Source organism: Rousettus aegyptiacus, unplaced genomic scaffold (assembly GCF_014176215.1).
Source record: "Rousettus aegyptiacus isolate mRouAeg1 unplaced genomic scaffold, mRouAeg1.p scaffold_m13_p_17, whole genome shotgun sequence".
NCBI lineage: Eukaryota > Metazoa > Chordata > Mammalia > Chiroptera > Pteropodidae > Rousettus > Rousettus aegyptiacus.
In genome coordinates, this window is record NW_023416292.1 from 7,512,597 (window position 1) to 7,529,356 (window position 16,760).

Sequence of the window (16,760 nt, forward strand, 5' to 3'; positions counted from 1 at the left end):
GTTTCAACAAAGCCCTGTCCAGACTCCATAGAGCTATCTCACGTGTTTTTATGAACAGTGACCTGGTGATTATGGTGGACACACGGATTCCCCTAGTTGCATCCCCTTTTCTCTGGCCCCTGCCCCACTCAACATTCTCTGTCCACAAAGCCTTTTAAAGGTGTCACCCCAAGGCCTCAACTTCCAGCCACCACAGTTAGGATTCTAGCATCCAAGCCAGGGCAACTAAATCTAGTGGCCAAAGCTGCCAATCCACGAGGACCAGAGCAATGCCATGTCCTGGCCCCTCTGTCCAGCTGCTTGTGCCATGCTGGCCCCTTGGCTATGTAGGAATGCTACTTTTGACTCAGGCCTCACAGAGTTGCTCATGAAGATCAAGCTCTAGCTTCAGCTCACAGACCTTTTTATAGGACTCAGACACCGAGGTAAGGTACCAGGGACAGAACAAGTACCCTGCTGGCCTTTGCTTTTCGCTCCCACTAGTGGTCCGTCGACTTTCTCCCTTCTCTTTCAGCCCCATGCAGAAACCTCCCAAAAGGATTCTTTCTGTCCACCCTGCAGTTTAGGTACGTTCCCTGACACGTGCGGATCTCAGTTTGGGCACAAGGTGGAATTCATCGGACCACGTAACTTCTAACCAAACTTGCCAGCAGTTGTCCCGCTCTCCTTGGGAGGATGCTGTTGACTGGTTCGAGCCACCTCTCTGAGCCCAGGCCTGGGGGTGCCTTGAGCGCAGAAGGGAAGACGTGCTCAGGATATGACACAGTTTCAGCAAATGCATCGATTTCTCTGGCTCTCGGAAGGAATGTGCTACCCAAAGGGCAGCTACTGTCTTGATGATGTTTCCCGGAAAACTACGAAGAAAAACAAACAAACTAACAAACCACAAGAGCTATTTCCTGGCTCTTCTAGCAACTTTGACTAGTTTGGAGTGTGTTGTTTTTTATTATCTCTTCTTTGGGGAACAAATTAAAGTTGCGTGTTTATTTTCTGCAACATTGAGACACACAAAGAGAAATCCTCCCGAAAGGATGATCCAGTTTCCCACCCACATATTTGCCAACAAACCACTTGAAAAGGAAAAATAAACTTGAAGGCGTTGCATTGTGCAATAGATTTGCCCTATGATATTACTTATAACTCCATTTCTATTTTAAATTCACTCAAGGTATTGAGCTCTCTCAAGGCACGGCCCTCTCCACCCACAAAAAAGCCTCCCCTCCCCCAAAAAGGCCTAGGTAATAAGGTGAATGATCACTGTTTATATAGTATATCTGTTATGTAGAAGTTCCATTTTGGGGGTTTTTCAAAGGGCACGTCTGTATTTTTTCCTGACGTTTGTGTGATTCAGTCCAAACCTTAGAGACTTTTTATGGTAACCTGAACTTGACCAATGTCACAGTCTCCCCCGTCTCTCTGAGACTATGTGTGATACGGATCAAACAGAGATACTATTGAACACACTAGACTGTTGGGGATAGATCCCCTGGCCACGGTCCCCTTGCCTGGTCTAGCCCAGTCCTGTTCTTCCCGCCTCGATGCCCGGGCCACATATGCCAAGGCTTACCTCAGCTACTACTTAGCCCTGCTCCCGAGGGCTGGAGGCTGGATCATGCGAGGGGACAAGAAGCAATGCACCTGTACTATTGATACCACAGGTCTTGGAGCCCTTCCTGTGCCACCCCACTGCAGGCTCCTGCCTTTCTTGCTGGCGGGTGGCCCCCGCGATTCCCAGGGGATTGTCCATAGCCCGGAAGGGTGACAGCAAGCACTTAGGCCACATGTTTCCCCAGAGGAGATTGTGCTTCTGGTCAGTGTGCACAAGCCAAGCCCGGGGCTCAGCCTTGGGATGAAAGAACTTTCTAAGGAGAGCAGCAAGAGAGCACAAGCTCTGAGGGCAGCAAGGCTCACCGGGCGAGAAGGACCTCGGGGTCACTTTCCTAGGGTGGACAGAAAGTTGGAATGACCCTGAAAGTCCTTTTCAGCTCTTTGACTCTGGTTTTTTAAGTGACCACATCTGCCTTGGAGCAGACTTCAGAGAGCTGGGGAAGAAATGCAACTGCTCCCGGTCCTAAGTGAAAAAATCAGGGACAGGACAAGGCTGGATGCCAACGACCTGGCCGTGCGTCAGTGTTTCTGCTGAAGGTAAGGCTGCTTGCCCGGTACTGCTGGGCAGCTCAAGTCCCCGTTCCCCGGGCCCTCAGAGTCACCGCCACTGGCTCGAGTCTCTCTCTAGTATTTTCATGCTCTTAGTTGACCTTAGGTATTTTCTCAAAGGATCAAAGTTCCTTCCTTTCCTCATTTTGCTCGCTGCAGTGGACAGGCTGCTCTGTGTTTTCTCCAGACACTAACTGCTAAGACTGGCTTCTAAGTTTCTGGCTCTTATGTGTATCTATAGACAGGCGTTGAGGCAACGCCAAGGGTATCTCTCATCTGTCTGAGTCAGCTTGGGCTGCTATAACAAAATACCAGGTGGCTTACACAACAGACCTTTATTCCTCACCGTTTTGGAGGCTGAGTCCTGAGATTACGGTGCCAGCATGTTCAGGTTCCGGTGGGAGCCCCGATTCTGGCTTGCAGACGGCTGCCTTGCTGTGTCCTTACATGACACAGAGAGAGTGTGCTCGCTGGTCTCTTCCTCTTCTTATAAGGACACTAACCCCATTGTGGGGCTCTACCCTCAGACTGCATCTAAAGCTAATTAGCTCCCAAAGGCTCCCCGTTCCTAATACCATCACACTGGGGGGTTAGGGTTTCAACATAAGAGTTCCAGAGGGGAACAATCACTGGTCCATGACACTGGTCCATGAGCCACCCTCCACCACGGCTAGAGACAGACACTGATACAGGACAGCAGCGGAGAGAACACAATTCTACTGAAGCCAGTCGTGACCACACTGAGCATCTAGGGTGGGGGAAAAACAATTGTTATCCTTTGCGTTTGGCTCTCTTTTTAAATTGTTCTGGAGACAGCTTCAGGGCATCCGAGAGGCCCTCACTGAGGATTTAGTGCAGGTTGCGGTTCCTTAGAGTCCCACATTTTCAGATCCTTCTAAGAGCACCATCCCTAAGCAACCTTTCTTCTGCCATTAGCGATGGCCCCTCATTACTCATGTTATTCTGCTAAAAGAACTTTCTGTGGTGAGGAGGGGGTAGAACAAAGGCAGTGAAGGGGACCAAGAGATGCACACATGTTAGTGTCCCACAGTTGCTGTAACAAATGATCACAGAGGTCAGAAGTCCCAAGTCAAGGTGTTAGCAAAGTCGATGCCTTCTGGAAGCTCAGGGAAAATCCACTCCCTGCCTCTCTCCAAGCTTCTGGTGGCTGCTGACAACCCTTGGCATCCCTTGGCTTGTAGGCGCTTCACTCCAGTCTCCCGCCCTCCAATACCTGTAAGGACACTCGTCATTGGATTTGGGGAGCACCCTAATTAAGGATAATCTCATCTCAAGATCCTTAACTTAATTATATCTGCAAATATCCTTTTGCCAAATAATGTCAGATTCACAGTTCCAGGTGGACATATCATTTGTGTGTGTGTGGGGGGGGGGCACCACCATTTAATCAATACGACGTGTAAAGGAAAATCAAGTTCACTCGAATAAGAAAGGCAACCCACACCTCCACGACACTTGTAGGTCAGATAAAATAGACTGGAGTTGTGAGCTAGGAGCAAGACTCTGGATTAGAGTCTTAGTTCTGTCAATGATGGCGATTCTGCGATCCTGGCCATGACCCTGCCTTTGGTGGGCCTGATTTCTGCATCTCTGAAATGAGGAGACGAATCGCATGACCTGTTCCAGCCCCGCCGCTCTGTTTCCTCAGGTGCTCGCGTGTGCGGACACACGTACGCGGGGCACTCCCTGCCCTCTGGCAGATCAAGCCGGACGACTCCCAGACCCAGGCGTGATCTCCACGCTGACTCTAGAATTTGTTCTTTCTCATGCGAGGAGTCTGGAAGCTGGCTTCCATTGTGTCATGTTTGACTTGGCCGGAGAAATAAATTTGGCAGCGCTTAAAAATGCCACACCTTTCTATTCTGAGTTTTTCCACAATCTTGGGATCCTGGATTTTGGAACACCTCTTTCCTATTTTCCAAATGAGTATTTCAGTCTTAGTCGTTAGCTTGCCCGCTGCTCTTTCTGCCTTAGGAGTGGTCCACATCTTAGATGGTGTGTCCTGGCCCTGGTAGATCACTTAAAAAGGAGTGACGGATAAGGAAGAGAGGCTTGGAAATTTTGCAGCATCGTTTCTTCACAGAACTGATGGTTTAATGACCAATATTGGAAAGGATATTGCAATCTTACTCCAGAAAACATGCATGCACTTAATTTTGGTAGATTACGTGCTCCTTATTATCCTATCCTTCTACATGTGAGGGCTGGGCAAAGGAAGGGTTTGGTCATGGAATCATAGAATGGAAGAGCTGGAGAGACTGATTGCAATCTTTTCTGCATTTTTTGAAAGCCCACGTTCTGTGAGAGTACAGGGGTCTCGTCAATCTTGTTCATGGCTATATCCTCGGCGCCTAGTTCGGGATTTGGCACATAGTAGGCATTCATTAAATTTCTGATTATGAATGAAAATGAATGTATGAATCAGATTCTTAGAGGAGTGAAGCCCTCATGCAACATCCTCATTTCTGGTTCATTTTCAGGAGGTGGGAATGTTAGTAGGCTAACATTTTCTCTGCTGAAGAACCGATGATCTAAAAATGATTAAAGGTATCAAGGGAATTCTACTCCTAGTAGCTCTGAGCTCCTTCCATTAAAGAAAATTAGTTAGAAATATTATTTTAAAAAATAACCCTCTAGTTAACTGTTTCATAAATTTAGGTATTTTGATGTTGATTTTTCTTTAACTTCTGTCTTTGCCCGCCATTCTCCCTACTGAGCATCCACCTAAACACACACACACACACACACACACACACACACACACACACACACACACACACACACTCAGCAGCAGCAGCTGGGGAAGGTATGGTCCCTTTGTCACCAGAGCCTCGCCTACGGAGACAAACAAGGTCTTGTGCCGCCACCTAGTGGAGCCTTGGCATCCCTGCAGTTCCTCACAGCTTCTAAGGGAGCTGAAGAAAGCAAGCCACAGACATAAGGTACTCTGAGATTCGCCCAGTTCCACAAGACCTCTGAGACCCAGCCTGGAAGTGACCCAGAGGAGAAAGGAAGGTGAGCTTGAGCACGTGCCCATCTTTGGTCGGTGCCCCTCTTCTGCAGTGATAGATGGCCAACAGCTGCCCTGTGTGGGTGACCTTGACCCGTCTGAAGGAAGTGATGTCATGGCCTCCTTCTCTGAGATGCCTTTGACAGGGAGGGTGAGGGTGGGAGAGTGGAATGGGTGCCAGGGAGAGACAGACAGTCCCTGTTTCCTGGGAAAAGTCAGGCTTTGAGAGTTGAGAAAAGATCACTTGCCTCACTTTGGACCCTCCCTTTGGGAGTTCCTTTAGGAAATTGTCCCTTGGGACAGAGAAACTGCAATGACTGTAGAGGACATGGAGAAGGGTCAGCAGAGCGGCGAGCAGAGAACAGGGGCCAGCAGAACTCAGCGGGCACTGAGCAATGGCGTCTGATGAGTAAGCGTTTGGGCCACAGCATCGAACGAGGCTCCTAGGAGGAGACTCTCTGGAACCTTCCCACATGGTCCCGGGCTTCCGAGATCCTTGAGTTCTGGGTCCCAAGAAGGAGGTGGCACTTGGAGACAGAAGTAAAAGTTCAGCACCAATCAGACACACACCAGTACGGACATCCTCCCCCAAGTTCACACATCACCCTGCGGGTACCATAACGAATGGCACCATTGTGTGTCATCGCCTTTCCTTTGCTAATTTTATCGGTTTTCACATAAATAAACATATTTATTTATTTCCGATGTGTGCTACCTTGGAAGTTATCTTTAGCCCTGGCTCTGAACTTTACCCAGGATATAGGTCTGTGTAAGCCCTTCTCAGGGGTCTACGAATTCTGCCTTTAAATTGTTAGGTTTCTCCACTTCAAACAAATTCAGCTCGCCCTCAGTTCTGCTCTTCGTGCTGCTCCACACCCACTGACCTTGCCAAGTGTGTTCGAAGAGCAATTTATTCTGACCATGCTGTCCTTAACTCTGTTCCAGTCTGGCTCCGTCCTTACCTTTTCATGGAAACTGCTCATGACTTTCTCCTTGCCAGACCCAAAGGCCTCATTAATAATAACATGTCTGGTTCGATGTTTTATACAGTCACAGCCTCTGATGTTCAAAGATGTAACTTTATTTTCCTAGAACTGACCTCAGACCAGCAACCTAATATCCAATGAATGTCTGGTTGGCAGCAGAAAATGTAGCCTTCCTAATTCAGGATACACTCAGACAATTCTGTTTTAAAACAGGATCAAATGTGGTCTCTTTTGGGTAGTTATCCAGGAGTTTCCCTCTTCTTATTCTCTCTACTTCTTTAATGCATCTGGAGGTTGGAGCTTTTGCGTCACCCTGGTTTGGGGGGCAGAGGAAAGCAGTGTGCGGCGCATCATGATGCTCTGTCCACACCAGCTTCCACTGACGGGCAACTCTTTCCACATGGTCCTGAGCCAGCATCAGTTCCCGTTGTCCAAGTTTCCACCCTCACCTCCCTTCGCCTGCATCCTCATGATCCAGACTCCGGCTCCTTCAGGTCTATTTGTCTGGTTCAGCACCTCTTACACTTCCCTCTTGGTAGCCACAGTAACTTTTCAGATCTTTCCCGACCTTGACGAGATGCCTGGGGGAGGTCTACGTGGCGACCGTAGACTATGGCTGCTCTGCTCTTCCAACAGTATTCTAGACGTGACAATTCTCCCAGGAGTTGTCCTTCTCCTTGGGACAGTCTAAGAGGAGAGACACACACGCCCTCAGCTATGACTTCTTTGGTGATGTTCAAATTTCATTGGCTGTGACGACAGGAGAGAAAACACATTTCATGACATGGCTGAGTAAATGTGCGCGACACGAAGCAACAGCCTCGTGAAACAGTATTTACCGTTCCTCCTCGCAATGTACTTTATTTTCGATTCCATTCATTTCATTTCTTTTCATGCTGGTTTTAATCCAATACATCACTTTTATGATCCAAGAATAGGTTTCAACCCACAGTTTGAAAAACACTGCCCTCATAGTGGGTTTCCATGGTCCACTTCCCCTGGGGCTTGGTTCTGGGCCCCATACCAAAAATCAGAAAACAGTTCCACGCTTGTTTTTTTTTTTTTTTCTAAAAATGGACAGCTTTCAGGATAAAAGAAAACCCTGTCTTTCAAGATTTTGTCACTACTATAAGTTTAAAATAAATCCATTCAGATATTCAACAGACTTTTATTCTCAGCTTTATTTTGTGTCTGAGAACAATGTGTATAGCATATGACAGAATGGTAGAAAAAAGACTAGTTGGCATCAAGAAGTACAAAGAAACAAAATCTCAGTTAATATTTCCAAACACCGTATGTTCTATTGGTAATAGTAATAATAATAGCTAATAACGATTGAGTTTACGTTATGGGTGGAACACAGTGCTTAGCATTTTACTTTTATTATTTCAATTAATCCTCATAACATCTTTATGATCGCTACAAATATTATCTCCATTTTACAAAAAGGAAACAAAAGCTAGCCTAAGTTTGACCCCTCCCTCCACGCCTCTCATGTCCCTTCTTCCTTTGTTCTCACTCCAGCTCTGTAAGATGAAGGATGGGGACTAGACTATCTCTTTCAGCCCCCAAAGAGCCCAACGACCCTGTCAAGGGCACAGCTGCTTTCTACTAAGTTTGAAAAGTAATGTTCTTATTGCAAGGTTGCAATTCTACCTGCACATGGTCCCTCCTGCTGTTCTTGGTTACTCCCCAGCCAGGGCTCCCTATGCCCTAGAACTTGAGGTCACCCACACTCTTCACCCCACCTTGAAGGCACTGGGAGTCCTTCCTGGTTCTTAGCAACCTGAAGGCCCTTATGGGAAACGCCTGTAGTAACTTCTCTTTATTTTTTCTAAAACCCACATCTATAAAAGGGAAAAGGTGCCTGGATAACGCAAAGAAAAGATAACTACCAACTATTGATATTTTCCCTATTTGTTTAGTTTATTCGTTCAGCAAATATTTATTGAATCTATAACAGGCACTATTCTATATACTGCCGGAGATTTGGTGAACGAGGCTTGCCCTTTTGGAGTTTCCATCCTGTAGGGGCTAGTTTGCGGGGAGGACAGACACGGACTAATCCTTTACAACCTTCTTTTAAGTCATAACTTTCAGGATGAAATACTTTTTGCGCAGCAATGAAGGACACTCCTTATTCCCCTCCAGTGCTCTACGCAACAGAATCAAAAGTTTTGTAGAACAGCACTTATTCTTATTATGTATAAAGAAACTAAAAACACAGAATTATTAATTTACTTTTATTATTAATTACTAATACTTGAATGAAGCTTAGAAAAAAATTCCCAAATAAGCAATACAGAAACAAGAATTAGGCAAGAAGTTATTTAATGCACTAGGTGTACTTGTCTGCTGCTAATTTTATTCCAGTCCAGAACATAAAGGACAATACTTCATGCATAAACTCATGAGATGGTTTCTCACCTTTGTTTTAATCGGTTTTAATGGTTGAAAATCCTGGTTCGTACAAATAGGTTATTTTGAATAATAATATCGATGCGTTCTTTTTACCTAGCAATGAGAATGCTTCGTTAATCTTAACTCTAAAATGATGATGAATTTACTATTTTGTGATCATTCTTTAGTGCAAACTAAGTTGCAATAATTCATTTGCCTCTTTTCGAGCACCACGTTTAGGTCTTTTGACCTAAAAGAAAATAATTTTTTCCATCTGAAAATTTTCCCTAATATTTATCATTTTTCTTCTGGTAAATAAGGGCTACAAGTTTAAAACTGAGAATTGAAATGTACCAGTGTCGCTAATTTTATTTCAGTCCCTGTCTACTAGCGTCCTTTTTAATGTGTCACAACAATATTGGGAAAAATAGGACCAAGGGTGGTTGCTTAAGTCTTAACTTGCCATGACAAAATGCCTTTTGGAATTCTGGATGTGTCTGACTTGCTGAATTTTATTGTTGTTTTCTCCCTAAAGTTATCACTGTAAGTTCATTAAAATATCAATATCATCAGTTAAATATACTAATTTGAAATCCCAAACATCATCTTTGACGATGAGATTACCTGCCAAATGAGATTGCTTTTCAACTAGAAAAATGTGACTGTCATTATGAGTTTATTAACACTGCTCAATACATTCCCCTGGATTCCCTCAGGACAATCCATGAACTTCAGTATGCTTCAGCAGGAGGGCCTGGTTAGTTGCAACCTGAACAAAACACATCAATATTTTAGCTATTCAATGAACCCTCTTTGACGAATTTAACAACCTTCACCACGTTTAAAAAAAAAAAAAAAAAACATTTCCATGAGATATAGCAGAATTATTTCTAGAGATGCCAAGTAAAATTCCTATTGATGTTGATTTCTAACCATGTGTTATTAGTAGCTTTTAACAATAATAGCTTTATTATGTCTTCTAGCCATATCTGCTGACTCCTTTACTCCTAATTCCTTTGTCATTTTCCCAGTTTAATAGATATTCACCAATGAGGCCTTTTTTTCCAGTTTTGTAAATATATCTGATCCAGTGCGTGTGAAGTTAAACAACATCCTCCCCTCCCCCAACCCCTCCTACACACACCTTGCCATCCTGCATAAACTAGAAGAGTTGAATAACTTACAGCATCCATCCTCTTTTTGGGATAGACCTCGAGCTCTCTATTGGATTTTAACCACACACACGAGAAATATGACTTTGGAAGGTTCTGCAGTAGTGCAGATTTGACTAGAACTAGTATTATCCCAAAGAGTTGTAAATTTTATCAGCTGCTCTAGCCTTAAAAATCATATGCATTACATCTATTCATGTTAGAAGAGTGATTTTTCAACATCTGTGTAAGCCATTTTCTCTTTTGCTGAACCATATGCAACTAAATCTCATTAACAGTCTGTAGAGCAACTATGAAATTGTGCAATAATTTTTCATCCTTTGTTTTCACGTAAAAATGTTTGAGGGGCTGTTGACAAGTTTAGCATGCTGTGTTTCTAAGTGTCCTATTAGTTTTGAAGGTGTCATTGCAAATAATATATTGGAGTGTGTCACTTTGATTGGATTTTATACATAGAAAAAATATTTTAATCCGCCTTATACAGTCTTGCATTCACTTTTCTTTTTAGAATGCACCTCATTCTAGATGAAATTATGGTCAATATTTTTCTCAACATTGTCTCAATTTACAGTTCTAGATATCTGGAGCTTGAACTTGGGCATTCTTCTAATTTTCACTTCATCATTCTTTTTCTAATAGTAAAGAGAAATCCCATTAAAGGGAAATGCATGCTAATGTAATAACATATATATATATATTTGATGCAGGCCTAAACCATATCCCACTTCATAAGGTGCTTTATAAAAGATGCTTTATGATGAAAGCTGAATAACGTTATTATAAAATATAGACTCTGTTAATTGTTAATTGTCTTATAATGGTGATGGTCATATTCACATCATATGTCAGAAAATCAAATGAGATATTTGTTAGCAGAAGGTAGAATGACTTGTATTAGTCTACTGAAACCCATCATAGCCTTCCATTAACTTTCTTATTCTATTCATAGCAAATGTATGCAGTATTTCCAACAATATTCACGGTTCTTACTAAAAATCCAGTGATGTGTTCTCATATTTTCCATTTGATTCGATTCGATTCGATTCGATTCGATTCCATTCCATTCCATTCCCTCGTCTCCTCTACTCTGTTTAAAAATTAAGTCTGGTTGTGAGCCGTTAGCTTTATTTTACAATCTACTAATGCATTGTGTCTTGCAAATAGATTGAGTAATGCTGGCATAGATAATAAACAAGAAAATAAATAGGAAGTTCTGAGACTGGTAGTGCTATAGAAAAATATAAGTGAACAATGGAACAGAATAAAGAAGTGACTGGGCAGGGGTTAATTTTGCCAGTGTGGTCAGGGAAGAGGTGACACTGGCTTGTGCCCTGCATAGTTTAGACTGCTGATTGGAATCTGTTCATTAGTATTTGTGGGTCATTTAGATATTATTTAAAATGTGCATATTATTTGCTAGTTGTTTTGTGTATATTTGGTGAATCTCCAGCTAGACTGCAGCTTCCTTCAGGAAAAGTCTTGTTTTTTTCACTTAAAAACAAGTCTCCCCCAGCATTCAGTTTTGTGCTGTGTGCAAAGTAGATGCTGGACAAATGTTGGTTCAAAGATGACTGTTGAGAATCACCATAAATCGGGGCCTCCATCCTCATAGGTGGAGTGGGTGAGAGCCTGTGCCAGGTGGTGAGGGTTGGGAAAGCCCTTGAATCCTTCTGAATAGCTCCCCATTATCAGCCTGTGGCTGAAATTCCATAATGAGAAATTCACTCCTTTGTCTTTAAGTCTTTATCAATTAAGTTGAAATGACCATTTGTGGCTCCACTGAATGGGTATAATTTCTACAACTGAGTCACAGTTGAGTTGGCCGGGCTAATCCTTCCTAAGCACCAGTCCTGCAGTCTGGAGTGTGGCTGCCAGGTGCTCAGGGCTGCCTGTCTGGACAGGAGGCCCTGCTGGGACACTCAGGCCCCACTCGCTGAGACGGCCAGAGGAAAACCATGCCCAGGGCAGGTGCCTGACTACTGATTTAGGATTAAACTAATGCTATAAAGAGCGACTGACCATTAATTACCCACATTTACATACTAATTTTGATTTTTTTTTTTGCTTTTAAAAAAATACAATATCAAGGAACAAATTGGTTTCCTCTTTTAAACCTCCATTATCATCAATTTTGCTCAATTTACTCTAGCCATGGTTTGCTTCTCAACTCCACAGAGGATTCTCTCTGGTTTTACTGTGTGGTCAGAACAGAAGTCTTCCAAGGCAAGGCAGCTATGGTCACATCTGGCCCCAGGACCAGACGTTGGGCTCCAAGGCAGGGACTCCCAGGGGCCCGAGACTTCTGCTCTAAAATGGGCACAGATCTTTGAAGGCTACACATTTCTGCCTATGTGTGAAGCATTGATGAGAGGGGAGAATTCCTCCCCATTTCTCCCGCCCTCAAAAAAAAAAAAACCCAACTTTAGACTCTAACATTGCTTTTCTCCAATTTTCTCACCTCTCACTTTCAACAGCAACATAGTCTCCCCAAACTGTGGCCTTTAAAAGATGTCTATGCTCTTTGGCAAATGGTTTTGGGGAAAACTGGATATCCACATGCAAAGGAATGACTTTGGACCTTACACCATATACAAAATTAACTCAAAATGCATATAACGCCCAAATTTAAGAATGAAAACGGTAAAGCTCTTAGAAGAAAACAGGGGCAAAGCTCACGACATTAGATTTGGCAATGATTTCTTGGAAATGACACCAAAACACAAGCAACGACGGAAAAAATCAGATAAACTGGACGTCATCAAATTTAAAAACTGTGCATCAAAGGACACAATCCACAGAGTGAAAGGGCAACCCACCGAGGAGGAAAATATTTGCAAATCGTGTATCTGATAAGAGGTTAATATCCAGAGTATATAAAGAACTACAACTGAACAACAAAAGGACAAACCACCTTATTAAAAATGGGCAAAGGATTTGAATAGACATTTCTCAAAAGAAGGTACATAAATTCCCAATAAACACATGAAAAGATAGTCAACATCACTAATCCATTAGAGAACTGCAAATCAAATCACAATATCGCCTCACACCTATTAGGATGGCTACTATCAAAAACCGAACAAACAAAACCCCGAATAACAAGTTTGGTAAGGATGTGGAGAAATTGGAATCTTTGAGCACTGTTGGTGGGAAATTAAAAGGGTGCACCTACTGTAAAAAAACAGTATGGCGGTTCCCCAAAAAACTAAAAAATAGAATTACTGTGTAATCCAGCAATGCCATTTTTGGGTATATACTAAAAGAATTGGAAGTAGAGTCTAGAAGGTATTTTTGTATACTCGGGTTCATAGCAATAATATTCATTACAGCTGAAAAGTAGAAGCTGCCCAAGTGTCTTGTCCGTGGATGGATGAATGGAAAAAAATGTAGTATATATAGTCCATCCTATTGTCGTTCTGCATCTTTATATTCAACCAATTACAGATCAAAAATTTTTGAAAACAGACGTTGCTGATGTGTACTACGTAGTTAGGCTTATTTGTTGTTCATCTAAAATTCAGTTTTAATTGGGCATCCAGTAGTTTTATTGGCTAAATCTAGCATCCTCATGTGGGCCTAGTTACTAACACCTGCTTTGTGAACATCATCTTGTACTTTGCGAACTCCATCCTGTTGGAAGTGGAAGCAGAGGAACTGAAAGATAGGACCAGTTCTCAGAGAGTTTATAGTCTGGTTTCCCAGAGAATTTTGCAACCAGAAAAAAGAACCTCCTGGACCGTTTCAATGAAGCTAGATTCAATTTCTTAGCGCAGCCTGTGTTTTCCAGCTGCCTAAGGCAGCGTCGTCGATATCGACCTGTTCACAGAACCACCAGAGACACTCTTCCCCCGGGGAGTCTGGTTTCCTCCCTTTGAAGACAGATCCAGATGCCTGTGGTTTTAACAAGGGCCCAAGCGAGATTCTCCCGCTCAGGTAAGCCTGCGGAGCTCCGGGAGGCGTGGCGTTGGAGGCCTCTGACAACACTCGGCATGAAGTCACTGTCCCAATTATGTCCCTTTGAGGTCGCTTCAGATCTCCGTTCTTATACAACCATTTAAAACCATCGGTATACATTCTGCAGTGGTGATTATCTTTTAAGTTGTTTTACAGTTCATCAAGTCCATTCCATTTGTTCTTCACTATAATTCGCAAGGAAAGCAGGGAAGTTGATTTCCGCTGAGGACAGGGGCTAAGTTCACACTGCGAGCTCGGGGGCAACCAGGGATGCAAAGTCTTCCCCTCTTCCACCCCACCAAGCGACCTCCTTCTTCCTGCAACACGTACGCAGGGACCACTCTGGTGGGATTTAGAGTCGACCTCGAGTTCCAGGTGACTTCCGCTCCCAAACCCGCCGGCAGCTGCAGGCCTGCAACTCACAACGCCCAACGGGTGGCGGAGAGGTCCGCGTGTGGCTCTGCACGGGACCCGGGAGCTCAGCGGAGAGCGCCGCCGGGGGCCGCGGCCGCAGGGCGCCAGGCACTCCGGGGGCGCAGGGGCGCGACGCCCTCTCGTGGGTCCCCGCTGGCGGTGCGGCCTCCTCGCCGCAGCCCCGGCGCGCTGCGCGCCTCCCAGCCCGGCCGCCGGGAGCGGAGGCGCGCGGGCACGGCGGCGGGGACGCGCTGCCAGCGCGCGCGCGGGGAGAGAGGGCGGCTGCCCGGGAGGCTCGTCGCCGCCGCCGCCGCGACGCCGCAGCGCGGACTGGGGTGCTGGGCACGCCGGGCGTGCGCGAACGCCGCCGCCGCCGCCCGGGACAGCCCGGAGGTGGGTAGCCAGGGGCCGCGGCGGGTCCCGGGAACGTTGTCGGTGACCTTTTCTTTTCTGCTTTGGTTGACTCGGTTGAAAAAATAGAAATGCACAAGACGCTTTCCGTTTCCTACCTCGGCTCCTACGTGCGCTCCCGTGGGCGGGACAGAGGAAGTGCCGGTCTTGCAGCGGAGACAAAGGCGCCGGCGGCCGGGACCGTGCGCCGCGGCCAAGGTTGGGCTCCCGCCCGCCCGCGTCCACGCATGCCCCTGCCAGCGTCCCCTCGCGTTGGCTTTGTCCCGGGTTTCCCGCCGGGTTGCGGAAAATCGCGGACGCTGGTCGCCTTGGCAGTGTTAGAAGTGCACCTGCCTGACTGCTGCGGCTCCAGTGACCCCCAAAGTTAGAGGTGTCTTTTGCCTTCTACTCTCCGAACTCAGTTTCCCTCTCTTCTTCTAAATTTAGCCTTTAGGCGGCACCGCTCTTTGTGTGGAAAGGATGTCCTCCCGCAATCCCTACCAGAGCGAGCGGGAGAGGTACTACTAGGATGGCATAGGTCTTAAGCAGTGCGCTGCTTCCTTGGTTCATGGCTCTGGGACCGAGGCAGTCAGGCTGGTGGGTTGGCATTCTCGGTAGTTTGCATTATCTGGGGGTGAGACTCATTGTTTCTGTCCCTTTCTGTTTTGTGCCATTCATCCATTCATTCACAGGCGTTTACTTCAGTGTGGTAAGTGCCATGGGAACACAAGTCGCTCAGTGGGAAGACTTCACTGAGGAGGTGGTGCTTTTCATACTGGATTTGAAGAATAAGTATGATTCCGCCCCCCCACCCCTCTTTTACTCCCTCCTTTCTCGGTGGCAGTCCCTAACTATGATTACATGTTGGGTAAGGACAGTCAATTCTGACTTGCAAGATTCAACTTAAAAGTAACAGAACGACGTGTTTGTCAGATGCTTTAAATACATCGTTTCTAAACCTTAAGTAACCGAAAGGATAGGTAGAATAAAGAAAGGCTTAGAGGAGATGCCAAAGCCACGGAGAGGACGTTTGAGTACTCCTCCTTCTGGATCAAAGTGTGCTTTATCTACTGTTTACTTTGTTCCGTCTGTGGGAAATAGGCTATAAAGGTTAACTTAGGGTGAAGCCCAGGTCTCTGGCGAGAGCAGTCATTTCTGTGGGTGGCTAGATGTTGGAGGAAGCTCTGCAGGTAACATCAGGAGCCAGCCAGGGTGGGCCTTACTCACCTGTGTGTCTCCTGCTCCTAGTGCAAAACTGGCAGAGGGGAAGTGTTTTATGTTAGGTTGGAATTCCCTGGCTTGGATGAAATCCTTGTTTTCTTGTAGGGGTTCTTTGCTTTTTTGTGCTGTGGACCTCTTTGGAATCTGGAGAAGCCAATTTTTTAAAAGGCATTAAAGAATACATAGGGTTACAAAAAGCAAAGTTATCAAAATAGTGTGAAAAAAATCAAATTTGAAATAAAGTATTTTATGTGGTTATTAATTTGTTAAGTAACAAAATTCAGTTCTGTATCAAATAACTCATACTTTCAAAGTAGTGATGCCCATATAAATGATATTTTGCAGTATTTGTAATAGCTACACTGTGGTATGAAAGTTATCTTGTGACTGCTACTGGTGAGAATGTCATCAGAAATGCTCTTACTGCTTTGGTTAGTTGTCCACGTTTATAACCAGCTGGAATACTGAATTGCAGTTAGAGGTTTGTGAAAATAAATTTGTTTGAGAAAAATAATAAGTTTATGGCCCCCTGAATTATCCGTATGGACATCTTGGAGGGAATCCTAGGTTACAGACCCTGCTTAGTGACCATTTTTCTTCTGAGGTCTTACTGTCTACCCTAGATCATTACCAATAGCTATTTCCTTCTCTTTCAGTTAGTGTTACCTCTTGATCAAGTTCACAATTGTTTCTGGTGATAAAAGCTGTCAAGAGGGAATTGCTGGATTGTTTGCATCCACTGCCTGCTCTGTTCCTTCTGTGGGTAATTGAAGAATATTCCTATGATAGTGGATGTGTGTCATACAGCACATGACAGCTTTTTTTCTTTCTTTTTTTTAAATGGAAATGAACCTAAATGGCGTATGGTATTGCCAGTTTCAGGGAAGAAACAGGAGTTAGCACTACATATTACACAGACATTTAAAAGATTTTTAAGATGTTATGAATAATTTTATGGTAATGCATTTGAAAATTCACATGAAGTGGACAGATTTTTAAAATATGCCTTACCTAAGACATAAGAACTAGAAAATC

General features: G+C 44.6%; 1 protein-coding gene across 7 annotated transcripts in view; it reads left to right on the top strand.

Annotated features, from left to right (window-relative positions):
* Positions 1–14,386: 14,386 nt before the first annotated feature.
* HHAT (hedgehog acyltransferase) overlaps positions 14,387–16,760 on the top strand; it is a 210,297-nt gene continuing 207,923 nt past the window's right edge. For 3 of the 7 annotated variants that reach the window (XM_036234472.1, XM_036234478.1, XM_036234477.1), the window contains exon 1: positions 14,387–14,507. The gene's annotated coding sequence lies outside the window, so the exon portion shown is untranslated. Of the gene's footprint in view, positions 14,508–14,531; positions 14,724–14,743; positions 14,896–16,760 lie in introns of those variants that run through there. The other 4 variants (XM_016158550.2, XM_036234473.1, XM_036234475.1 and 1 more) reach the window with 4 other exon arrangements.